Below are 25,887 nucleotides of genomic sequence, written 5' to 3'. Positions count from 1 at the left end.
AGGGGTGGCATTGTGCTTTGATTAACTGTATGTTAAAGTACCCAGAGGAATTTAGTTCTAGCTCTGAGCAAAGACATCCAAGGCAATAAATTGTATATTTTGAAATCAGCTATGCAGTATGGAGCTGCAGCACTAGTTAAACAAGCTGAGCAGAGGCATTTTCCAGAGCAGTTTATTTTGATTAATGGGTTCCCAAAAGCCTCTTGCTGCTGTTTACAATGGATTTGCTGTAATATTTACAATAAACTGGGGTAAGTCAAGAGAGTTTTAATGTACTTCGACAGGTTACTTGCACTCCACAAACCCAGGAGCATGGTACAAAGTCAAACAGGTACGTTTTGTCCTCTTCTTGGCACACGTGGGGATCTTTTCTTGTTCCTCCTCTTTCAACTCCACTCTCAGACATTTCCTTAGCCAAATGTTTAAAACCAGCTTAACACATCTTGAACCATCTCTGTGATGACTGGAGATAATTTATCACATTAGAACTGACACACCATTTATAAATATTTATTCTCTGTGGTGGCACTGATAAATGGGCTCAGCAGTGTCGGCAGAGGCTCGTGGAGCCGATTCCCTCTGCCTGGTTCTCCCAGAGCAAAGGGCTCTGGCACCAGCACCTTCCTGGGCTGGCAGGGAACACAGCCAGGGCACTGCCACCTCTTGATTAACTCCATCAGAACACTTGGAACTAGGACACTCAGGACCTTGTTAACCAGCTGCTCTCAAGCGTCCCTGTAATGAAATTCAAGGTTTTCAAGCTGTCACAGCAGGAGTTTTGTGCTCTGGGCGGCTCTCGATGCCCACCACAAACACACACACTTGCTCACCTCTTGGTTTTTGTCTCTTGAAGTCATAAGGGACAAATGTCATTGTCCTGCCCAAATAAAAATCCCTCTGTGGTAGCTGGCTGCCTGAAACACAGCGCAAGATGGGCAGAGTGTTAATGCTGGAGACGCCTGCCGGCACTGCCAGCCCCTCCACTCACCCCCTCTTCCCTAAAAATTGAACTAGTTTGTCAGGCTGTACTTATGCACCGTGTAATTTGACAGGAATTCTATTGTAATTAGCACCCACTAATCACTGCCAGCCATGTTAGTTAGCTAATTGTACCTTGGGCATTCAAAACCCAAGCAAACCCAAACCTCGTACATAATTTAGTTGAAATAGATGAAATAGCCAAATGTGTGTGTTCTTGTGAGGGATGTGGTGGGGAGATGGTGACACGTGCTGGTGGCTCCTTCTGAGCCCTGCAAAACATCTCCCTTGGGGACCTTCTGGACCTTCTGGGTGTGGATGGTGCTCTGCAAGCTGGCAGGGGCAGGGGGAGCTTTGCAGGACTGCTGCAAGAAATCCCCAGGGTTAGAGAGCTCCAGAGGCAAAACTGAAAGCAGGAGCCCTTGACAGATGGGCCAAGTCAAGGAGGAATTTGGCATTTCCAACTAGGGGAAATGATCTTGCTCAAATAATTTATTTTTTTTTAAATTCTGTTTTTAACACTTATTATTTTACAGTTAAAGAAACAGGGAGTGCCATCACCCAGGGCTGTGCAGCAGCCTTTCTTCCATGGAGGCAGAATAACCTAACTCTCTTTGATTTCCATTATGCTTTCCAGTGGATCTGAGATGTAATTAATTAATTGATTTTTGCTGCCAGTCCCCTAATTAACACTAAATAAAAATTCATGCCAGGGTTAATAGCTTTAAAGGTTGGAGGCAGGAGCTTCTGGTGCTCAGGTCTGTTGCCTGTTGAGCAGTGCATTTGGGTTATATTCCCTGCCACGCTTTTAATTCCTAATCAATTGAAAGTTAAATTTGTTCTTAACTGAAAGGGAGCCAGAAATGGGTTACTGTTACACAACTGGTTTTGTTTTATGGCCTTACAGGGCAATGTTCACAACAGTTATAGCACCACTGGGCAAACTGGGATAGCATGGCAAGGACACAATCCTGGTGTAATATGGTCCCCAAACCAGTGAGATTTATACCTTGTGCTCCCAGTGCTTCCCATAAATGTTGCACTTTTTGCTCTCTACTGGAAAATTACCAACACTTTGTATTTGTATGATGCATTGAGGCTCTGAAGTACTGGTTAATTTTACATGTGGTCAGTGGAATTTTACTTACAAAAAGGTCTGGTTGTTTTTATCCATTATCTCTTACTAGACAATAAAATTGAAAACTAGACAGAATTATTGAAAATATTGCTTTATGTGTCCATAAAATGAATTATCTGAACTATCTCATTTCCTCTCCAGAGCAGGAATGTTAAACTGCCTCAAAGACCTCGACTGAACCTGGGAAAGGTGGGCTCCTGGATTTTGGTGGTCCATTAAGCCCTTAAAAACATCTCCATGTAAATTATGAGAAAAATTATAAACATTCTCTAGTTGTCTAAAAAAATGCAAGAGAAATAAGAATGAGATTTTCTATCTGACTGCTGTTTTCACTTTTATTCCCCTGTGCCTATTTGGCTTAACATCTTCCCTTCCCTGGACATATCCTAAAGTGCATCAGGGAAATACTCAGAGCCAATATCATAAGCAGTGAAACACAGCCCTGTTTGACAAAAATGAGGTTTGATAAAAACCTCTGCAGGGTGGCTAGGAGATGGTGTACTTACCTTCTTTTCTGTCAATGAAGAACTTGGTTTATGAAGTGGGATTGAAGCAGTTCAGGTAGGAATGGCAAACATCCTGTAATTCCAATTGTTGTTCATTGTGTTTGGGCAGTCCCCTGAGAACATCCATATTCAATGGGGCTTTTCCTTCTCCTGGTTTTTGTAACACTACTGTCCTGAAATATGGGAGTGTTCATCTTCATCATTTCTCTTCCATTTTCCACTGCCTTCTGTTCTCACTTGCCCTCGTGCAGCCACAGTGTGAGCAGCTGTGCAGCTGCTGTGCTGCATCTCAGTGCCCTCAAGCTGCCAGGGCTCAGATTGGTAACATGGTACAAGCAAGGGGGAAATGGAGCTAAAATCCCTGCTCCTGTCTCTTCTTTTTGTCTGTTTGGGCATTTGTGGCACTGAATAGCCTGGAAAGAGAAAGAAGCTAAAAAAGGCAATTTCCAATAGGTGCATAAAATACATTTTTTTCAATTCATCCCTCCTAGGCTGTAAAATATTATTTTTAAATATTTTTTGAGTATTTTTGAGCTACAAGGTGGTGCAGGTTGCAAGGTGTTTGCCAGAGCCTAGCACGCTCTGTCTGAGTTGGGATCACTATAGCTAATCCCCAAGCATTCAACTCTGATTTTATCTTTTTGTTATCAACTTTGTTCTTTGATCCAACTGGAGTATCAGTTCCATTCTCTTCCTTTAATGATCTGCTGTTCATTTGCTTCTCTGCTCAAATCCCATGCTCTGGATACAGCCAGCCTTTAGCCCTGGCCACACTAATACATAATGCAGATGATAAAAGCCAGTGTAACAGAAAAGAGGTCCCAGGGAGAATACAAACCATGACAAAATAAGAAGGAAGCAGATGGTTAGGTATTAAACTGCAGTAATAAAACAACATCTGGCAGAATATCACACACACGCACTGATGCCCATCTGAGGAGTGCACTGATTTAAGTAATATGTTTCTCATTTTGGTGCAATTAACACCAAAATTTGCATAGCAAACAGTGGCAGAGCACACAGAAACTTCTTTTGAAAAATGAAGTCCAAATATGTGTTTCCTGCAAGGAGATTGGGCATAGCAGATGCTGATGGATTTCTGTAGTGTGGTGTTAAGCAATTAATGAGTAGTCATACGTTCCTGCTGGCCAGAGAGCCCATGGCTCTGTTTGCATGCAGCCTGGCAGATGTACTCGTTTGCAGGGCTGGAAATGAAAAGATGAAGGGGGAATAGGATTTGAGCACGTGGAACATCACTCCTCCCCTTTGTGCTGTAGGGAGGAGGATGTAGGTCTAGATAAATCCTTAAAACCCTGCGGAGGTAAACCTGACTGCCTCAGTTCCTCTCCCGAATTTCCCTCCATGCGAGCTAGGGAGAGAGAAACCTTGGGGCTGCGTTTTTCAAAGGAAGTTGGAGGGAAGATGAAATCCCCGCCTGATTTGAGAAGCCACAGGCAGCACCAGATACCCTGAAGGCAGGGAGGTGCTGCCTTCACAAGCCCTGGCCTGCCCACAGAGCCCAGGGCCAGCCCAGCCTGATGAAAAAATGTTTAATTAGTGTTGCTGAGCCCATTGGGATGCTGAGGAAAGCTGCTGGTGAAGGCACTGGGGAGCTGCAGGGTGGTCAGGACAGGGCTGTCATCAGCACAGGGCTGGTTAGAGCTGTGCTGTCCTTGGCCATTAGCACAGAGTGGGGCTGTCCCATGGAGAACCCTTCACCAGCAGGTTCATCACACCCCAGGGACCCAGAGTACATGGACACTGCAATGGGGGTGGGGGGAGCTGTCTGAGGGACCCTCTGGCTCCTGACACCTGCCCAGCCCTGGGGGACACCTCAGCCATCTGCTGACCCACACTCCAGGGCACAGGAGGATTTGCAGCTCAGAGCTGGAGAGCTCCTGCATCTCCTGCGTGCTGGGGCTGTGTCTGAGCACTGAGGGATGTTGCCTTGCTCCACAGCAGGATGTGGAGTGTGAGCCCTCCTGAGGGGCTCCGGCAGGAGCACACAGAGCTGTCCTGGGGAAGCACCTGATAAAGTCAGTGGTTCATTCATCAAAAGCCCATGCAATTAACAGCAGGCTGCAGCTGGCAGATTGCTGGTGTGTCACAGAACAGATGCCCTGTGCTCTGCTCCAGCCAAGGAAGCGCTGGATTTCCACTGAGGGCTGGGCCACACTGCAGCCTGGCATGAGCTTCAGCATAAATGACATTTCCTCTGGGGAACTTCCAGTCTAGCTTGGAATAAAAGCAGCTTTGTTTCCAAATTCCCTAGGAAGTAGAGTTCTGAGAGAGAAAGGCATGGGAAGAGCTTAGCCTCCATCTACCTGCTTGTCCCTAGCAGGAGGGAGGTGGGTGGCAAATGTTTATCCTCAGTTCTGCCATCCAGACAGATTTGACCATCAGAGCTGGGTCTGGCTGCTGGAAAATCCCATACACTGAATTTTCTCAGTGTAATTGGCTTTTGTGATGTCCCAGTGTGCTGCAGCTGGCACAGCATTACCTGTCTCTGCAGGGCAGGCAGGCTGGCCAAACAGCAGCAGTATTCCAGGGAAGGGAAAGTGTATTCCTTTCTGTTTTGGTGTGTTCAGTGAAAAGCCTGATCTTGCTTCTTTTGAAAACGGTGACAATAGTCCCATTGATTTCCTCAGAAGAAAGGAGTGGGAACACATCTAAAGTTCTTCTTTCAACAAAATGGAATAAAAGGGGCGCTTTCAACACACCTTTATTCCAATTCCTTCTGCCTTTTGTACAGGGGTTATCTGCTGGAAGTCTGCATCGCCCCATGCACAGAGAGATCCACATTTTGACATGAGCCCTGAATGCCATCACATTTTAAGTGAGAATGCAGTGATTTACTTCCCATCAGTACATCACTTAGATCATGTGCTATCTACTTTCCTATGACAATCTTTACAAGGAATAATAAGGATGCTTTCCTGGTAGCAGACCTAGGACACTAACAGAAAATGCTGAGGGGTGAAGCTAGAGGGATATTTATGGGTGGAAAGTGTTATTTGTATTAACAGAAATATGAACTACTGCAGCAGCTCTGTGGAATTAAAGGCAGAATTTTGTAGTTTTAGGGACTGTGATGTGAACAGCAAGCTTTTTGCAGCAGTTAATTGTCTTGAAATCTGATTTCCAAAGGCAGCAGCCTTAATTTCATTTGTTCTTTGCTTGGGATCCCATGGGAGTTTGAGCTTCAGTCTCCAATAAATCAGGAGAGCAGCATGCACTGTGGGCTGACTCTCAGGCTCGCTGGGAATCTCTCTTTCCTCCTCACTGGGCTTTGGGTGGAGTCTTTAATTCTAAAATGGTTAGAATAGCCTTCATTCTTATTGCTAAGGAAGTAATGCTGCCAAAACCAGGAAATGAGAGAGAGCCCTGCACTTTGCCTGCTCCTGCCCCCAGACCACCTCCTCCCTCCTCCAAACTGCAGAGTCCTCGGGGACATGGCACTTTGACCCCTGAGAACCAGTGCTCACAGGGTATCCTGGTGCCAGGCATTCCCAAAACACCTGGCTGCACCAGCAGAGCAGGAGCCAACATCCTTCCCAGAACAGCTCCAACCAAATCTGTACAAGTGAATCCCTGACCCAGGGACCCCTGGAGTCAATGAGCTCTTTTGGCTGCGGAATCTCACACTGAGCACATAACCTTTGCTTTTGCTGCGTTTCTGCTGGGTTTAACCATTCCACTGTAGTGCAAAATGGGGCTCTGATGGTGCCTGAGGAGCAGGTGGAGGGGTCAATGTGGAAACATTTGCAGAAAAACTGCCTGTTCCAGCTCATTTTACCAGCATTTTGCATTTCCCTGAGTTACTTTCTGAAGACGCTTTAATTCCCTATGTGATGCCTGTATTTTGCTTGCATTTCTTCTCTTCAGCCCCCCTCAATCATATTCTGGTGCCTGCCTTCTCAACAGTAATAATAGCTGCAATATATTTAATAGCTACCCACTGCCAGCCTCTCTCAGCCTTCTCCATGGATTCCCCAAGGTACCAGATGCATAATGCATTTCCCAGCTAGAAATCAGACCTCGCCAGGATCTGCCCTCTCAGAAAAAACTCCTTCCTGGCAGGTTCCCCAGCGCTGTGGGAATTAGCAGTGTGTGCAGAGGCACACAGAGGTGGTTTCCTTTCTCTGTTTGGGTGTGAAGAGCAAGGCTTGGAGCTACATCAGCTGCTGCAGACAAACAAGGCTGCCAGAAGCGTGTGTCCTCCCTGCAGAGTCCCTGACAGGACACGTCCTCCTGTCCCCAGCCATCCCAGCCACTGGGGAGGGAGCTGCAGGCATGGAGCTGGGTGATGGGAGGGACATTTTGTACCTAATTGCAGAAAATCTGTGAAATATTCCCAGAACTAACCCAACTAACAGAGGCTGACCTGTCAAAGGCCCTGGTCTGACCCGCTTTGCACTCTATCATAAAAATACTGCTGGATACGACAGCCATGGGGGTTACATTTACCTGCAATTTTCATTTCTTCAGGAAGAAGCAACTAATTTCATTATTTATTTGGCTTTCTATACAAGCAAAGAATGATTTAAAGCAATTTGCTGGTATGAATTCCTGCACTTCCTGGTGTCCTTCAGGACAGGTTTATTCTCAGAGGAGAAACTCATCAAATGACTCGATGAGGGTTCAATAAAAATAAAAAAAGGAAAAGAAAAGGCCATGGTAGAGCTGGGAAATGAACCCAGGAATGTTGACTTTGAACTACATGAAACCAGTTGCACTACAGTAGCATACTTGGTAGTTTTGCTTGGTTTTCAGCCACAGCTTTAAAGTTTGGCCAACAAAGTTAAAAAGTCAGGAAGGGGGTAATTTTTATACTTCAGATGAGAAGACTGAGAAATCTAAAAGCCTGATGCTCACAATAACTTATTATTGCTCTTTATTTGATGGAGTGACTCATATAGCACATAGCTTCAGGAGCAGTTTTGGGGAAAGCTATAGCTGAAAACACAGCCAGCTGTAAAAAGCTGCCATTTCCTACACGGCATCTACTTCAAAAGAATAAAATAGATGTCTTCTCTTTTCTGTCCAAAAAGTCACTGCAGAAGCAGCTTTCTTTTGTTATCTCCCAATAAATGTGTCTCTGTAATAGTGGAATTTACTGCTGGGGGTGTGTGTTTCTCACCGCTGCTTCCCCTTACAAAGGAGCTAATCTATCTTGTGCTGGGAGAAGGCAAATGATGTCATGTTTCCTGTGTTTCAGCCTACTTTCCAGCTGCTGCAGAAAGGCAGGGCTGGAGGTAAACATTTCCCTCTGCAAGGGCAGAGCTGCTGCCTCTGGAGCTCCAGGAGCAGAATGATGGCCGAGGCCTTTCTGGCCAGCCTGGCTTGGCTTTCCCCTCTGCTGACCCTCCATGGGCAGCCCAAGCACATGGGATGGGCAGGAGGCAGCATTCCCATCCCTGTGCCCTGCTCTGGTGGGGCTGGAGCTCGGCAAGTCAGGGCACTCTGCCTTGGCACAGCCCCGTGCCCGAAGTTTGCAGAGCACCGCCTGAACTAGTTCTCCTTCCAGCAAGAGAGCCCTTGACATTCATTAAGGCTAAATTCACTCTCACATTTTAATCAATGAGATGGAAAAACAACAAAACAGGAATGCATAAGCAAGTCTGACTTTCTTCTTTTTTTTTTTCCCCCCCTATCAGCAGCCTAACAAGCCCAGGATAACACCCGCCTGCGTGCCGGATTCGCCCAGGCAATTATCACCGATGCAGATTGAATAATTATGCATGCAAAGGCCCGTCTGGTACCTGCCACATGCAATGACTCAATCCGTGTGCAGGTGCAGGTGCTGCCTCTCCTGCTCCTCCCTCCTGCCAGCCACCAGCTCTGCCCATCACAGCCCTGCCCGTGTCCCCAAGGAGTGGCCCTGGGGACACAGGGTGCCCTCAAGGGCTGCAAGGAGGCTCCTTGGCCTTCTGGGATGCTCTCTGTTGGGTGATGGCAGATTCTGCAGGTTTTCCACTCGCTCTGCTCCAGAGGCAGTGCTGAAGGAGGGCTGCAGTCCAAAGGCTGCCTTTTCCCCACTGGCACTAGACCTTCCTGCATGGATTTACCCCGACAGCGCTATCCCTTCCCCAGGATTGCTGCCTGCAGCCCCACAGCTCTGCTGCCTGCAGTTTTCCACTCTGTAATTCTGTCCTTTGCCTTTAGAATATGACTTTCTTCATATATTATACCTTGAGTGCAATACAAGAAAATAAAAATGAGTAACAGCTTGTTTCCCAGCCCTGGATGGAGGAAAAATTTTGATGAATGGGCAGACTACTTGCATGAAAAAGAGCATGAATAATTTGTAATGAATAATATTCAAGTGTTACCTTTTTTTTCCACTCATAAATTGCTTGCAAATTTTACCTCCCCCCGAGCTGTTAGTCACCAGAGCAAATACAGAGCAGCTTGTTGGAAGCATTTGTTTTCTGCTGCTGAGCTGTGGTTAGATGTGCTGGTCACTCTGATGGATGGGGAAACTCATCCTGGCATGTTTCTTCCAGTGACACTTCATGATTCCCAGAGCTTTGCATGTATTTTTTGTCACAAGAGATGGCAGATGCTGAAAAAGCTGTTTGTTTGCTACTGTTCGTAATTTATAAATTACTGCTTCCACAGGTCTTAACCAATATTGGAACTTGACAGAGACCTGGATTAAGAATGAATTATGTTATGAAAAATGTATGTAGATACTTGTGCTGCTGGAGAGGCACAGTTCACCATTTCCCCCCATTTTTCTGGAGTTTTGCTGTTAAAAAACAACACCCCTATATTTGTGGAGAAGTCTTGTGGAGGTGGAGGGTGAGGAAGGGATCAATGGGGCATGGGTGAGGTATTGCTCACCTCTGGCACTATTTCTCCTGGTTTTATTGATACCTTTTCTGACCTGCTCCCTTGTGGAACACCTGGGAGCTCAATTTCATCCTTCCACCCCCTGCCTGTCCTCAGCTTTGGGGAGGGACACATGATGTCCCCCAGGGGTAAGCTCTGTCTTTTCCATGTTTTCACCTTTCCTCCCCCCAGGTCTGCAGTGGGGACAGGCTGTGGGGAGGTGGGAGAGGTGTCCCCACTCTGTCCCCCTGTCCCTGTGCATCCCTGCCCTGTGCTGGCAGCTCCACCCAGGGGAAGGACAAGGGGCAGCCCTGACCAGCGAGTGGTTATTTCCATGGGAGCTGCATCTCACCTGACATTTTTCACTTTGAAATTCGAGTGGTTCTGAAGAAAACCTGTTCACACCTGTGTAACCCTGCCCTGCCCTGGCTTCTGTGGCTGAGCTGAGGCCAGGAGAGGGTAAGGAATGTGCCTGGGGTGGCAGTGTCCTGACCAAGCTGCCCTGCTCCTTGTCCTGGGCATTATGTGGACACTGCTAAGCTATTTTGGGATCTCTCCTCCCTCTCCCATTTTCTAGTCCTTTTCCACTGACCTCTTCTAATCAGCTGAGATACTTTCCTGTTTTCTTTTTTCCTTGAACTCAAAGCAGTATGAAGGAATGACCTCTCTTCCATGCACATGATTGCATTTTAAACTTTAATAGCTTCCATACCCTTTTCTAGGAGGTGCTTTCTAGCTGAAGCTCTGTTCATTGCACTCACATTCAGGGAGCAGCCAGAAGATGATGGCAAAGCACAGCTTCTGTATCAGATCTCCTCCTGCATGATGGATGCTTCAAATTTAAGCTACACTTTCTTCCAAGCTGAAGATATGTGAGGTTGAGGTTCATCTGGTAGAGTATTTATTCACATTAGGCAGCTGTAAAGAGATCTGGTTTGGCTATGAAAAAATAGTCGTGTAATGGAGTTAATGCTAATTAAGAGATCTTAATAATGCACAGTGATTTCTTAATAGATGCCAAGAGAATGGGCTTAAGGGGAGATAGGGGAACACACCCACAGACCTGCTTTTGCTCTGTCACAATCCCTCCTCTGAGGTGCAGAGGAATGTTTGATTTCTGGGTGTGTGTGTCTGGCAGTGGAAACCCAAGCAGCCAAGATTACAGGAGTTCTGCTTATCCTAAAGTGGATATGGGTTTTTTTGGGTATTCTGAGTTTAATGACTGATTTCCTCTTAGCACCTGGTTGCTGATCATGGCCTCTCCCTAAGTACAGGGAGATGGTTTGGATACACCAGGGATGGCCTGGGAAAAGTGGATTGCTGACACGGATCCCAGAATGGAGAAGTCAGAGCCCAAATTGCTTCCTGGTTATGAGAAATGTGATTAGCTCCTGGATGGATAGCTCTGTTACAAACTTTGATGTGACTATAGCTGCTCAAAGTGGGGAAAAAGGATGTGTGAGAAGTTTGCTAAAATCAGAATAAGGGCTTTTAGCTTATCGATGTCTTTTTCTCTCTTAGTGGACTTGTTTTGGCTGTTAACTACATCTAGGATGGGGATGAGCTGGAATCCAACTTGCAGTGGATAAAACACTGGAGAGATGAGCTGGTCCCTACAAACCCTTCCAGACCACCCCTAAGAAGTAGCTGGCTTTGCTTCCAGCCCAGCTGAGCTCAGGAGCACCCCAGCCCTCGCCAGCAGCCCAGTGCTGCTTCTCCTTTTCCAGCTCTTCCCTGATTACATCAAGTGGGTTTGCTTTTGATGTAAATCCAGCAGGGAGGGTGTGCTGGGGTGGGAAGTGAGGATATGAGCTGGAACCCCACCTTCAGTGTGAGAGCCTGGCACAGGGTCAGCGGCAGCAGGCAATTCTCTGTGACCTCTGCTTCCTCTGCCAGGAGAGCCTGAATTGTGCAGCCATGAATACAGAATTCACTGGCACCCAGCGGGGAAATGCCCTGCTGGCACCACACAGACATCCTCAGCCCAGCACTGAGGGAGGAAAGGAGATGCTGATACGAGATTTAAAGACACACAGCCCTACAGGAGAGATGTGGGAGATGGATTCTGGGTGCAATGGAGCAATATGCCAGTTTGGCTGGATTCTTTGCAACTTTGTTCTTTTTAATGCAAGCATTCAATACTGCTGATGGTTTTCCATAATTTCAAACCACCTTTACTCCTTTTTTTCCTCTGCAAACCAGGAAGCAGAAGAGCTGAGTCACCCCTCCAGAAGACATTTCCCACCACAGATGGATGTTCTGCCATGTGATCCTGGTATCTCTTTTTGCTGGAGGAGCTCCTGTGTCACTCCCAGGCCTGGGTGAGGGTGACATTCCTCCAGTGGCATTGCTACAGCAAAGGCAAACTCACCATCAGTGTATGCTGCAGAACAAGTAAATCCTCTCTGTTTGGAAGCATCCCTGTCTGCACTGAGACCTTGCCTTTGGAAGGTGATAATGTGAAAAACATCCTGTGACGTTTTTGCATTTGTTCTCTGGGAGCCATCCATCATTTCTAGCACCGTGACTTCTGGGTGACTCCTCTGTGCTTCTCCCTGCCACTGTGTGCCAGCTTTGTGCCAATAATCTTGGATGACAGTTATGGAGGTCTAAATTCATCCCTCATTTCTGTTATATATTGCCTGTGATTTAAAGCCACTTAAATATATATTGCCTGTGATATAAAGTCACTTAATTGTCTTGTTTCTCTTCTGTAACATAATACTGCGTTTTTCCTCCCTGTCATCTGCCTGCTCTCTGTGGATCCAGGGAGAGCTCTCTTGGGTGCAGGTGTCTCAGCAGACTCTTTGGAACAAACAAACTACTTTAGGTGATTAACTTCTGGATTTGGAACTGAAGATATTTCAGTTTCCCTCAGTTCACTGCTAACCAGAGTGAGATCTTCATGAGACTTTCTGCAATATTTAAATCCCAACTACTGGAGTTCACTGATTTTGTGAGAATCTTGGCTCTCTGGATTCACTGGGGTTTTTTTTTGGTCTTGTCTTTTAAAAGAGCATCACTAGCACCAGTGCATAAAAAAGATCCTGAGAGAGATGTCCCCAGATGGCTGGAATCTGCTGTTTCTTCAAATACAAAGAAATTTGGGCTGATATCATGACTTTCCCCAGGCTCCACTCATCAGTCTTGTGCGTGGGGATGGACCTGTGCAGAACCAGCATTGGAGGCAGGAGAGAAGCTGCTTTTTCTGTTCTAGCTTGGAGCAGAAAGTCCCTTGGAGCTGACACTCTACATAAAATCTGAGTCTCAGCAGTTTCCTTTGGACAGCCAGCTGCTGTAGAGTTTGTAACTTAATAAATATTTCTCTGTTGTTACCTGCTGCTACAATGCATATATTGGGTATTAAGAAATTCCATCTGGGAAAAGTGATATATACATATTTAATGGAAGTATTTTAGAGCCCAGAAAAGTCAAACCACTCTGTTCAGGCATCCCTTTGTGTGCTCCAAAACTGCCACAAGAGTTAAAGCAAGTTATGTATGTGTGATCTCCTGTATGAAAGGAGCTACATTTATATCTTCCATTCTCAGCCTCCACCTCCTCCTATTCAATTTACAGTCTAGACTCTTTAAAAATGCCTTGTTATTGGTTGGCTTTTTTTTTTTCTCCTGTGGGGAAAGGGCACTTTTGAGACAATGCTCTCAACTGGAGATTACACAGAGTTGGTGCATGTTGGTGCATGATAACAGGAGAGGTTCCAGCAAGCCCCAATATGTAATAAACTGCAAAGGCATAAATTGCATATGATTAAACCTTTGATGGTGGGCTGTTAGGAATTCCCAGTGCAGCATGCCATGCTGCCTTTTACATCAGCCCTTACAAGAGCACTCCCAGACTCGTTGGCTCCAAGGGGTTAATTATACATTATGGATTAAAACAATGAAGGATGCTTGTTAATACTCAAATCATTGCATGGCAGCCCTGGGTGACTCCCTCACTGCTGCTGCCAATTTGCAACACTCACCTGGGGCAAGATAGGAAAAGCTTGTCACTTCTCACCCCCTTTTCTCTCTTTCCCTCCTCCTTGCTGTTTTTTTTTTTTCCCTAGTCTGCAACATCAATTTGCTTGTCAAGGTAGGTGACAGGTGAAAAGCCTACCTGATTATTGAAATTGTAAGGTCAAAAGCAATTGGATCCATCTGCCATGGATGATAATTTACAGCCAATGCTGGCCCAGGCATGCAGAGATGAGGGGCAGAGGGGGCCTGGTGGGTGTGCTAGAGCAGGGCATGATAAAGAGGGTCAGGGAGGGGGCCCTGTTCCCTTTCCTGGGGGTGAGGTGCCTCATCCCTTGGCTTTCAGTCAAGGCATTGTCAGGGGGAGCTGGGTGGTGTCCTCAGAGGCAACAAGGAGCTGCTGGTTGTTGTCCCTCCATTTTTTCCTTCTGACTCCAGAAGCTTGAGTGCCTTTTGCCTGCCAGAAAGCAGCACTGACATCAGAGAGGTGAGCTGAGATAATGTGTCTGTCTAAATGTCAGATTCTGAGTGGATATGCTGTGCCATGAGGAACTCTTCTAGGACTTCTGAGTTCTCTCTTGTTGCAGAAGACTTGAACAAGCTAAGTTAACATCTATAAACCCAGGATGAAGTTATTCTTTCAGCAGTTGCAGCTTTGTATTTTTTCTCTTCTAAATAATAGCTGGAATAAAATTGAACTCTAGAAACTCTATTCTCAGCCTAAAACCCACCCCACTGTACCATCAAATATGTGAATTTGTACTTATCCTGATAAGTTTTCCTGCCTTCAGCCTGAAGGTACCAGCTTGTCTGAGTTAGTGGGGCTCTCTAAAGACTCACTCCAGCAGATTTTGTACTGGGCAGATCTGGGATGCTCCATGTCAAACTGGAGTTGAGCAGTTGAGTGATGTAGAAAACCTTGGTAACAAAGGTTGTATCCAGGGCTTTTCCTTTTTCTCTCCCTTAGAATGGTGTGAGATTTGTCTGGAAATCTCCTGCCCTGGTCCTGGGGAGCCCCTCTGCTGTGAGGCTGCTGCCTGTGCTGATGTCTGCTGGCTCCCTTATGCAGTTTTTACACAGTGGCTCTGTATTGGTGTCTGTGTGGCTCCAGTGAGAATGAATGGAGTGCCAGTGTGTGAGGATCCCAGGGAATAGCTGGGGAGCAAGAATTAATCTTCTGGAAGTCAAGCTAATTGAGCAGTGATGGTGTTTCTGTATCCACATCCCCACACAGCAACTAATCCCTGCCAAAACCCTGGCAGAGCCTGTCCTAGTCTTTTTACAGACTGAAGGAATGTTTGATGGTTTAAGGAAGGGGAAAAATAAACAAAAAACCAAAAACCAACTGTGGGGCAGCATATAGTAAATAAGACTTTGACCTTATCTGAAGTACTTCTGTGCTCTGAATCTAGCCAAGGACTCTTGAATAAAACAAACCTGAAATTTCTAGGCCAAGTAGGTTTTGAGCTATGGCTCCACAATAAATTGTTAAAGGAATATTTCAAAGGCTGAATTGCACCTCATTTTTCAAAGTCTCGTATCTCACAAACACCTTGTCTGATCTGCCACAAACTTTGTCAATAAACTAAACCCTGACTACTGATTGTATATGCAAAGTTGTGAGCACAAAAATTGCATGAATTTTCACTCTTACCTTAATCAGCTTCCTTACAGGATACATCTCCTTCCCCCCCTAAATATTGGCAGAGATTTTGGGGTTAATTAATTTTAAAAAAATCTATAATTCCTCATCTGGTTAGTGATGAATGGAAAGGTATAGAGCTTGCTGTTTCCAAGTTCTGATTATGGGAACTTGGATAAATAAGAAGTTTGAAGCTAAGTACTTTAAGTTTTTTTTTTTATTTTGTGCATGAACCTCAGGAAAGCAAAAGTAGAGCAAAAGAAAAAGCAAGGGGATTTGAGACAGGAGAAATGAGTGAGGCTGGGACTTAGTGCTTAGTGTCATCCTCTATAACTGTTATGGATAATTATTAATCTCTGGGCCTTATGGCTCTCTGGCAAATATGTTCTTGGAAGAAGGTCTTGATTAATCTGTGTTTCTGTTTCAGAGGTGTGGATAAACACTTTTTTGTTTGCTCTTCCCCATTTGTACACCTGCAAAGACAAGCCTTTTCCAATATCTTCTGCATTTGGATCCATGAGATTGTTATTAATTAAACTGGCACCACTATCCAGTAGCAATGGGACAATGACCCTGCACTCCTAGTAATTTGCTGCATGATATTATAAGGATTCAAATTATTTAACAATTTAATAACAGACTAAGGAAACTTTGCATGTCTGTGCTTATGATTATTATTTCTTTTAGCACTGCTTGCTTCTAGTCTTCCTTTGGCTGTGAAGGAAATAGAGGAATCACAGATTTTATTTTTCTTTATAACTAGATACTGCCTGGAGCCTCTCAGTTTTTCAGGGATAAAATTTCAATTAAGTATCACAAATTTAACAATTTTTCAGATTTAGGTATTTAATCCACATTCTTCTGTGACACTTGTAATAAATTTACAGAGAAATCATTGAGGAAATACCCACTTGACTGAAACATGAAGGAGGAATTTGGGATGTTCTCTTTAAAGATCTCAGCAATCTGTTAATATGTTTCAAGTCATCATTTCTAAAGAAACAAAAGTAACTGAGTTGCAGCAGTGTTTTCATGTCCGATTATTTCAGCACTTGTGTTGGGCCTGAAATTGAAATCCTATCCATCCTCATTATACATATATAATCAATATCAGTAATTTAGAAGCTGGGGAATATCTTCATTAATATCCCCTGTTAAGTGGGCTTTAAAAGTTATTGCATTATTATCCAGCTATTATTTTGTCACAGTATGAGATTTAAAAGTAATTTTTCAGTGTGCTGCTACGCCTTGCTAACCCATACCAAGCTGATAAACACCTAAGAAAATAAATAAACAAGCACCACTTAAAATGCTTTTTTTTATCAGACTTTTTTTTTTTCCCAAGCTGCTGCCTAATAGCAGCACTTCTAAGAAGTGAATCACTCTGCATTTATTTAAAATACTATTGTGCCTTTTTATTTATTTTTTTTTAATGTGTGATTCCTTTTGTCCCAGCTGAAGCTGCTGGGATAACTCTGGCCCCGCTGATCTTTTTGGTGGTGTTCCAGGTGTGGAGGTGGGACACAAACACCGGTGGCTGGAGATGCTGTGGAGCAGATCCAGGCCATAAAACCACATTGGTGGGGAATTCAGGAGTTCAGGAGAGGGGCTGAAATAAACGTGTGGGTGCTCAGAGGGCAGGGCTCTCCTCTCTGCTGTTGAGGTCCAGCTGTTGCAGGACTAGAAGTGAAAATCATGGGGGAGGATTGCTGGTGAGGGCTTTGAGCAGCACACTGGGGTTTGCTGCTGCCACCCAAAAACTGCTTCTGGTTCCCCTTGGGCTGCAGAGTGACCACATGTGGTAGCAGAGGGGACCATGCTGGCACAGTGCATCTGGAAACTCGTGTGGGAAACTGTCCTGTGCTGCTGGTGAGATCCAAGGAAACCCCTGATGGAGTGAGTGAGTGTGTGGTTTTCAGGGAAAGCTCTGCAGGAGTGGGACTCCAGTGATAGCCCCATCCATCACAAGTCACTGCTCTTATCTCTGCAGTGCATAAGAGATATGGTTTATGAAAAAGCTCTAGGTGATTATTTGTTTTTCTTCTCCTCCATATGTGTCAGGAGTTGCTTGGAGCAAGCTTTGTGTCTGTTGGTGGCATGTGAAACAGTATCTTCCAGGAAACTTCAGAAATATTTTATGAAGTGTAGTAATAAAAATATCCATGTGGTACAGCCCATGCAAAATAACACTTTTGGCTTGGAGCAGTGTATGCAGTTTCTGTAGTGCACAATGCTTCCACGAGAAACACTTGCAGATGGATTTCATCTCCCTGTTATTTTAACACCCATTACTCAGCCCCAGAAAGCTTTCCTGGGGTGGGTGTAGAAGCAGTTCTCTGTGACAGACCCTTCCAGCTCAGATCAGGGCTGGCCCTGCCAGCTTGCATCCAGCTCTGTGCTCCTGGCTCTGCTCCTGGAGATCCCCCAGCAGCCACACTGATCCCATTAACTGGGGCTGTGGGGCCCCTCTGCAGGGCTGCAGCTCCGGGGGCGGAGGTGCTCCTGATGGGATGTGCAGGGCTGTGGGAAAATCCTGCAAGGGAGGCTTTGCTTCCTGGGAGGACTCTACCAGAGGGATGGTCTGGACCACCTTTGAAGAGGAAAAGATTAGAATACACTCAAGATGTATCAGCTAATTAATAGAGCTCAGATACGGGGTTTGCTTTGGAGCTTCTGCTGCCATGCCCCATGAGGAGTTTGCTCCACTCTCGATAAGGATCCTCCTGTGGCAGCAAGTACCAGCCCTTTCTGCTGGTCTTTTGAGGTCTATGAGGTTTGACAGGATATGAGCAAGGCTAGTATGGCCAAAGGACAAACTGGGCAGTCGTTCAGGGTTGACATTTCTAGATCTGATGAGGGATTGCATGCAAATTACCACTAATAAATGTTAATTACTGGGAGAGTACATATTTTGCTTGATTCCTTTTTGGCAGCTTGTGCAACTATGTTTTTATATTCCTGCTACTTGAAACGTTTGATTTAAAAAGTAATCCTCTGTAATTACAATGGTTTTATTAAAGGTTGCAGGGCTTATATGATCTCTGTAGTAAAACTTTATGAATTCTTCTATCTAGATAGTGATCTCCTGGCTCTTGCTCCAAAAGAGCAGTGCAGGGTTTGCTAACCACTCATGGATTGGTTTGCCAGCCTTTCCCAGTTTGGATCCCATGATTTCTAGTAACTGGAGATCATGAGGGCTGAATATTTTTGCCCAGGATGTTTGTGGGTGGAAGCCTAATTGTCGGCTTGACTTAGTCTTGGTGGTGACAGTGGAGGTGACTTCCCTCTGTACAGCTCAGCTCCCCATGATTTGCCTCATGAGCAGCTGGGGCATCAGCTGAGTTTGAGCCAACCTGCTCTGGAGATTCCCCCAGCTCCTGGGCACGGCAAGGCAGCAAAGTGCATCCCCAAGATGCAGAGGCAGTGAGGGCCTGCTGCTCGTGGTGCTCTGGGGAGCAGGAGAAGCACTGCACTACCTCAAGCTCTGGTGAGTGCCAGGGTGCTGCTTTGAGCTCTCATGATTTTTGTGGCAAACCCAAGCCATGGCTCTGCTGTAAGAGCTGGGATGAGTCAGCTGTCTCAGCTGCTCAGACAAGATGCCCTACAGTCCAAGACCTTTTGTGCCCAGACCCAAAAGGGTGACGAGGCTTAGGTTACCCTTTGGGGTGCAGTTGCTGTACATCATCACCTCAGCATTGTGGGTGGGCAGGAGGAAAGTTCTGCCCTCAGCAAAGTTCTGCCCTCAGCCTTCCAGCATAGCCCCTTCTAAAAAAACCTGTGCCCCAGCCTTGCTGTTTTTCTGTTTAACTGTGTGACCTGGGAGCACACCAGCTGTGTTGGCTTAATCAGGCTTATTTTTGTGGTCTGTTAGAGCAGTTATGTTTCCTTTTCATAACTCGTCTGGAGGAACATCTGACTTTGTGCTCTGTGTGGGGAGCTCGTCCTGGGCAGCTGGGTCACACATTGTGTTTGGCAGTGAGGAACATGCCAGTGACAGCACTTCAGAGCCCTTCTGCCCATTTCCACCACAGCCACAATCACTGGCTCTGGGACAAGTTTCTTGTCCTGACTCATAGTTGCTGAGTCATTTTTACTTCTACCTCCTTTTGAAGGAAAATGGCACTTGGTCTCAGGTTTCTTTTGTTACTATTTTTAATGTATGGCAAGGTTTATAGCTTTTGGTTCACACTTTATTTTTGTTATTAACACTCTTCAAGTTTCAGGCTGGCTGCTGCAACAGCACAATTGCATGTTGGGCTCTGAGGTAGGGTAACTTCTTGGAATAATTTTGGAGTGTTTTGATACAGCAGTTCCTGTCTGTCTTTCCTCATCTCTGGCCTATGATAGATAATCTGAGAAGAATTTTTAATAAAAAACGCATCCATCTCAAGCATACATTCAAAGGACTTTTTTTCTTCCCCCACAGCAGGAGCTTGTGTATCCCTTATGGGCTTCAGTGCTTGCTAATCACACCAATGATTTTTATTTTTTTTTTTAAATTTTATCAACACTGAGAACTTGTACAGATTTGCTCTTAAAAGACTTACCCAGCATGTGATCTTCTACATGCTTTGATTTATGACAGTACTGATGGTGAATGGACTTCTCTCTTGCCAGCTGGGTGGGAGAAAGCAGTAAAGGCTGCTCAGATGAGTTTTGCCTGGTGATTTGGGGCACTGTGTTTCAGTGATGCTGTGTTACTGCCAGAGGATACAGTGCTGGAGCACAGCGAGTGAGTGGAAACACTTTCTTGGTTCAATGAACCCTGCATCGAGCACATAAAGCTCAGTCGCTCCAGGAAGCCACCATGGAATTTACCTCTGTAGTTCAACATGGTGTATTTTTCAAATGGCAGCCGTTTTCTTCTTTTTGTTAGTGTTGGAGGCACGAGGCACTGAATTCTCACTCCCTTTGGGCTTGTAGCTGAGATAAGGTGTGTAGGTTTTACTGTTGCTCTCAGATAGTAGGTAAACTGCTCGAGATGCTTAAAACGGGAATATGCTAAGTAATGATGAGTGAAGAGCCCCGAGCTCCAGGGAAAGCTCTCGGGAAGTGGGATAATTCAGTGAGTGGCAGAGGCAGGGGCTGAGCTGTGCCCCAGCCCCACGGCAGAGCCGCCCGTGGGCAGGATGAGCAGCGATGCTGCAAACAGCAGATGGAGGGAAGCGCAGATGGCAACAGCCAAGGTGAGGCCATGTGGGGGTGAGAGGACAGTCTGGCTCCTTCCCTGGGGACTTGGGTGCCTCCCAGACGAGCCTAAGTTGCTGAAAGCCTGGCTTGGCTGCCGGCTTCCCTGCTCCTCGCTCCGGAGAGGGGGCTGGTGCCGGGAGCAGCAGCAGAGCCTCCCCGCGCTGCTCCGCTCCCTGCCAGCAGCCAGGATTGAAATGGTTCGCAAGGACCTTTCCTGGGATTTGCACAGCTCCTGGCTCCCGGCCAGCGGCAGCAGCAGCTTTTCTTTCCTGGCTAATCGCTGATAAAACAGGAAGACCTTGATCATCCCTTTTGACATGAATAACGATGTTATCTCCTGTGATGTATGACCCAGAGCCAGATAACGTCCTCTGGCAGGCCTTTTTTCTCATGAGATGTAAAATACAATGATTATGTTACAAGGGGGAGATAAAGTGGCACAATCTTCACTAGTTCAAATAACTAATTGAAGCAGGAACTAGTGGAAATGGCTTCCTTTGTTCCCCAGCCATTGTTGATATAACAGTGCTTATAATGAAAGCTGAAACTGTTGCCCTCTTTTTCTCTTTTTTTTTTTCCCTTTTCTATTTTTTTTCCTTTTCAACTCAAGTGCCTTCAGTTGTGTTTCCCTCTCCCTGTTTCCCTGGGGGAGATGAGGACAGCGGCGATTTCTAGCAAGGGGTCCTGTTTTCCAGCAAGTCTTGTGAGTGTTAGGATGAAATCAATAAGTAGCGCTCATTCTTTGTCTCCCTAGAGGACTTTTGAGGACAGAAAAATTGAGACCAGTGCTCTCTAAACCATAATTACACTTTTTTATTTTATTTGCTTTCTTTTTTTTTTTTTTTTTTTTTTTTTGGAAAGCAACAAACCTAATTACCTGGCAGGAATGATAGCCAGGGGTATATTGGTATTTCAGCGAGTGTACAATGCTTACCACAATTGAGTTCAAATATTAAAAAAAACAATGAAAAAACCCAGGCCTAAAGCAGGCTGGTGTAAAAAGCAGGAGGGGTGAGAACAGTTTCACACAGGGAGTGGTGCTGCACAGTTATGGTACACAATGATTAAAGGTGTTTGGAGGTTGCAGAGCTTGGTTTGATCACTAAAAAAGCTGTGATGCTTTTCCTCCCAGGTGGGGCAAATGAGCCTTTTTGAACCAAAACTGGCTTTGAATGTGAAACAAGAATTCCTTGCTTTAAGAAGCCTGAAGATATTCCTTAGGATGATTTAGTAATGCCCACACCCCACAGAGGCCAGCATTAAATATGAGCTTGCTGTCAAAGGCTGCGGGTTTGCTGCTGTGGTGGGGGCTGCACTGTTGAGCAACAGGCTGTGCTCTGATGACTTGATAACCTGCATAGAAGAAGTCAATAGAGATGTATCCTACCATGTGGCAGAGAGACACAGAGAATTTGAGACTTGCTCACATTCCTAGATGACTGTACCAATTTCATAGTGAAATTTGGCTTCAGCTCTCGTGATCCATTACTGCATCAAAGGTCTGTCTGATGTCTCTCAGAATCACTAAATTTTATCTTATCGGCACTCATGGCACTTTTGGCAAAACATCTGACTTGTGTGATGCACACACATTCCAGCTCTTTGTCCTTGGATTGTAGAGGCTGCAAAGCCAGGTTTGCAGCTGGTTCTCCTTTCTCAGGTCCAATCCTGTGAAGCTCAACCCCCACAAGCCCCCACAGCTCCAGAGCCCAATAACCTTGCCTTGAGACCACACAGGTGAAGTAAAGGTCACCCTCAGCTATCTGAGTGTCTGGGCTTTGCAAGGCATTTCAAGGATCCAACTTCATATTTTATTGATCATTAGATAATTTGGGTTGGAAAGGACCTAAAGATCACAGAGTTGCAATCCCCATGCCATGGGCAGGGACAGCTTCTCTAGACCAGGTGCTGGAAGCTGATCCCATCCAGGCTGTCCTTGGCCAATGGCTCATCACAGGTGCAAAAGTTTCAGATGTTACTTGGGTGCTGGGAAGATTTTGCACACAGGATATGTGCAATAGTGGAGACTTTGATCTGACAGCTGGAGTTGTGGCCTCCCTGGTGGGAGATATTTGGTAGGGCTGCACAAGTACGTTTTTACTTGAAGATTCCACCTTTCACTTGCTTCCAGATGACCCTCTTGATTTACTTTTTTTGGATCAGTGTAGGGATGACCCTGGCAGTGCACAGCATCCCTCCCAGAGCATGAGCTGCTTTGGTGTCCATCAGCCCCCCTGCTGCAGAGATTGTGCTATTTGCTGTCCTGAAGCAGGTGCAGGCCAGACCAAACACTGAGTGGTTTCAAAACCTGTTTGCAGCTGAAGTAATGCTCCCAAAATGCTGCAGAAAAGCAGTGTGAGGAAGCTCAGAGCTGGGCACCTGGGTGCTATTTATGGCTGAGCTACTGTGTGACCTTGAGCAGCTCCCTGCACCTCTGAGTCACAGCTCTGCCTCCCCAGCTGCCAAGGGAGTGGGATGGTAACACCTACCTCATTTGCAAGGGTTATCATGTGGTGCAATTTTGCACTAATTGAGTGTAGGAAAAGAGTTTTTTCCCCTTCCGTAAAGGCTGCACTGCAATGGTCTACCCTCCCAATGCTTCCATGCAGGCTGGGAGTGTGGCTGAACTCATTGGCTCCTAGAGGGTGCTTTGTTCCCTGTAAGTGCAGGAGGAAATATTTGCAGAATTGGGACTCCTGTGAAAAGTTTTATGAGCTACCACATGGCCACTGTGCAAATCAATTACTCTAGTAGGTCTGTAATGAGACTAACTCACAAAACAGTTACTGACTCTACAGCAACTTGAGCACATGCCAAAAAATGTGGCCAATAATTAGTGATGGCCTGAGGATCCAGGGTTTTCAGCAGCATTTGCTCAGTGCGTGGCTCACAACCCAGCTGATCCTGGAGATGGTCCTGCTTCTGAGGCCAGATTAGCTGTTGTTTTTAAAAATATTTGGTTTGTGTCAGTCTTTTTTAGAAACCTGGTTTAAAACCTTTCAGGTGTAAGTATAAAGCTTAAAAGCTTTTCCACAGCTCCACCCTTAAGAATGGGTTTAATCCTTTTAACAAAGCTCTGATCTGACAGTTTATTTCGCTCTAGGCTTTAGCTTCAGTGGTTGCAGCCAAAACCTGACAAGTTCTTCTTGTTAATTCTGAATGTATTATCCAGTGACAAATGTATCTCCCACTTATATGTGACACTGAGAATGAAATGCATATGATCAAATTTCTTATAGCTGGAGTGGGGCTGGTTGTTAAGAACATCTCCATATCTTTGCAGTATGACAGTCAATCTAAACCCATTCTTTTTCAGCAGCATATCTCAGCCTAGTTTGGGATACTCATGATGGGTTGCAATCTGCTGCCATACTCTGCAAAGATTAAAGAAAGGCTAAAAATAAACCTGTCACTTTCCCTGGACATTTTCTTGTGAAATGCAGAGAGATACCTCACTAGCATGCAGAATAAATTCATATAGGATTTTTTTATGCTGTGTTTTTTTTATGGACAGATGGAGTCAGTATCGTTTCTGATTCCTCATCTCTAAATACAGTGGTGTTATGTACAGCCTTCCACCTGAAAGACTGTCTTGGAAGCCAAAAGAGATTTTTACAATAAAGCCAAAAAAGTCTAATTATTTTAAGTTTGCCAATATACAAGATACATATAATGTATTTCATGAACTCTGTTCTGAAAAGTATTGCCATGATGATGAAATTTATTTTCTGGAATGTAGTCTGTCTCAGGAGGTTGGGGTTTTTCTTTGTAAGGCTGATCTTTTGGTAGCGTAGTAACACCTCAGGAGGAGGAAGATGACTGGGTACCATGGACTGACAGCCAGATCCCTGCCCACAGTCTGTGTGACCCTGTCCTGCACTTAAACCCCCTTAAGCAGAGCTCCTGATGTACATCATCTGTATGTTTGACTGGACCCACTGCTATTTTCACCCCGTCCTTGGGTTTCATCGCTGCTCCCGTGTTTTCCTGAGGCTGGTGATTGCCAGGGATGAGAGTGATCAATCTCTTCTCAGTGTTTATCTGAAAGCAGCTGCATTTTCCAAGCGACTGTCCCGTTTCCTCTTCCCCCAAACCATGCAAGGAGCTCTGTGGCTTTTGCAAATCGATGCTGGAAGGAGAAATGCTAATGGCAGAATGTCTCTGGGCAGCGCTGGCCGGTGTCACCGCAGCCAGAATGCGCGAAAGTCAATTTCCTGTTAAATTAGCTCGGCTGTTTCTCTAAGAAAGGTGGAATTTTAATGAAAGCGCTTATTAATGGATGAGCCCAGAGGGAAGTGGGTTTGTGGTGAGGCCCGAACTTTATAGGGAAAGCCTTACCTCGTAAAAGGCCACAAAAGATGCTTACAGGCCTGAGCTCGGCCTGCTCGGGAACTGACTGCTTGTGCAGGGGACAGTCTTCCTTTTCCCATAAAACATGCATTAAGGGTGCCAACTAAGTTGGTTCTCTTTTATATCAGTCACAAAAACAGTAGGAGGTTTAGTTCCTGTCAAATTTTATGGGCCATTTACAAGGAGGCCTTCCCCAAAGTATTTCACAGGCCAAATAAAAATAAATGGCACTGAAAAATTTTATAACACAATGCACGAACTGTTGTGGCAGTGGGAGAAACATGTGCTGGAGACCTTGTCTCCTTCCCCTGTGCAGAGGAATTAAAATGGAATTTTAATTATTGTACCTTTTATAGCCTTTTTCATTTTTGAGCATTACTGTAGTCTCATGGTTTCCTTTGGGAGGGAGGGATTGTGACTTTATACAGAGATGAGAAAATGTGATAGAGGTACAGTTTCATGGCCCTGGAGAGTGGCATCTGCCCCGCAGGGAGATAAGGAAAACCACGGGAGGTGGGGAGTGATGACTCGAAGAGTTGAGAGTGCCTGTTGAGCTCATAACTCTGAGTTCTCTGAAAAAACTGTGCTTAATCTGGGGGTTTGATTCATGGCAATGCAGCTGTGCTGCTGCTGGGGAGGTGCATCATCCTGTAACTTCATTTTTCTGGTCAACACAGGAGGACAAAGGGAAGGAGCCAATTTTCCTCTGTGCTAGGAACAGATAAAATATTCAGAGAGGAATAGTGTGGCTTAGCTTACAGTGAGAAGCCTGATCACAGGAGTAGCTGCAGTTCCCAGTTTACAAGCTGCACTTCTGTTGGAAGAGGAAAGGAGCACCTAAAAACCTGTGTGGAGAGGGAGCAGCTCTGGGGAAGGTTTTTAATAGACATGGCTTGAGCAGTCTATGCTGCTGGGGCTGCTTCACAGCTCCCTCCCTGAACTGCTGAACTCTGCATCTCAGTGCTGAGTTTACCACACCAACAGCTTTATCGGAGGAGTGAAACAACAGCTTGCTTCCATGGGAAGGGAGAGGAACAACCTTACCCCTCAGCAATCAAATGGGCAGCAAGCAAAGATGCTCCTGAAAGGGTTTCTCTTCCCCTCTTGTGTGTGTGTTCTTGGCAGCCCTGCTCAGCAGAGGTCGGGGGTTCAGGCAGAAATGCAATCACACCACTGCTGCTTCAGATTGCACATTTGATAAAAGATTAACAATCAGATCCCCTCGCTGACCTTACAAAATGAGAACTGCTGTTGCTTTGTTAATTATTTTTC

This window comes from Parus major, chromosome 15 (assembly GCF_001522545.3).
Source record: "Parus major isolate Abel chromosome 15, Parus_major1.1, whole genome shotgun sequence".
Taxonomy (NCBI): domain Eukaryota; kingdom Metazoa; phylum Chordata; class Aves; order Passeriformes; family Paridae; genus Parus; species Parus major.
This window is presented reverse-complemented; position numbering follows the sequence as displayed.